A 1,126-nucleotide genomic window follows, 5' to 3' on the forward strand; every position below is an offset into this window, starting at 1 on the left:
ACGTGGCTTATTCCAAGAAACTCTCAAGGTCACATGCTAAATAAGTACTTTAAATTTGGGACACGATTTAGTAGCTGATATGTCAGATATTGCTAATGCTCTTGGGGATTGTTTCTTACGTCCCTGTTGTCTCTCCAATTACTCGCATGAATTCATGACCATTATCACATGAGACTATAATATGCCACTACCATGAAAACTGAATTCCAGGTAGCACTACAATGGTTTGGCAATATGTCTTTTAAACCAGATATTATTGAGAGACTGCACAATCTCTCTCTCTTTCTCTCTCTTCTGTTAATTTGCTTTCTCTTCTAGGTTTTATTTTTAATTAGAATATGCAGGAAGGAATTTTTCGTCATTTATGGTATTTAACTATTGTAATTCCTTTTTCAAAGCCTAATGACAATTCAACAAGACCCTTTAATTACAAAGCAATTGTTTGGAATAACTACTTCTATAAGTTTTTCATTATGTCTTTATATCTTTTGATGCTATGCTTTAAAAATACATGGACTTCTTTACGTTTGTTTTTTTATCTACATGACCGTGCTAGGTTGAATTAGATTAGTCTGTCTTTTTGGTATAGTTATCAAGTCAAACAATCGGCAAATTTAAGATTGACTCGTTACTGTTCTTACCTGCGACTTTGAGTTGTCTTTGGACGTTAGATACTCTTGAAACGAAATATTGATTTTTTTTAAAGAACACCTATAACACTATCCGTATTTGTTAGAATGTTACCCAGTTTGATGGATGGATCCATCACATGTGATGCATTTAGTTCAATTGGGGTTTGTTGTGATGTACTTTCTCCCAGGTTCCTTCAGAAGCTTACACTTTCACTTGTCTCGCATTGCATAAAAGTTAAGAGGCATAGCCACTGTTTGACTTACACAGACTCACATATATCAGAGTAGGTAATGAAATCAGTTCTTCTGAGTACTATGTGTTCTCATGTTCATAAAAAGCTAGTCCAATTACTTTTATTTTTGTTCGTTGTGTTCTGGATCCCTGTCCATGTTGGGTTTGTTTAGAATTTCGCGCAGCGCTACACGAGGGCTATCTGCGCTAATCGTCCCTACTTTCGCAGTGAAAGACTAGATGGAATGCAGTTACTCTTGGG

At 35.7% G+C, this 1,126-nt stretch overlaps 1 protein-coding gene and 1 long non-coding RNA gene across 6 annotated transcripts in view; one reads left to right on the top strand and one right to left on the bottom strand.

The window, feature by feature from the left end:
- Window positions 1–668, top strand: part of LOC111085407 — a 13,132-nt gene extending 12,464 nt beyond the window's left edge. Inside the window, exon 3 of the long non-coding RNA XR_002610249.1 lies at window positions 655–668. This is a non-coding gene — a long non-coding RNA (uncharacterized LOC111085407). The remainder of the gene's footprint in view (window positions 1–654) is intronic.
- Window positions 1–1,126, bottom strand: part of LOC106457774 (alkyldihydroxyacetonephosphate synthase, peroxisomal-like) — an 82,481-nt gene that overhangs the window by 70,225 nt on the left and 11,130 nt on the right. The window lies entirely within an intron of this gene.

The sequence above is a fragment of the Limulus polyphemus genome, unplaced genomic scaffold (genome assembly GCF_000517525.1).
Source record: "Limulus polyphemus unplaced genomic scaffold, Limulus_polyphemus-2.1.2 Scaffold372, whole genome shotgun sequence".
In the NCBI taxonomy this organism is placed as follows: Eukaryota; Metazoa; Arthropoda; class Merostomata; order Xiphosura; family Limulidae; genus Limulus; species Limulus polyphemus.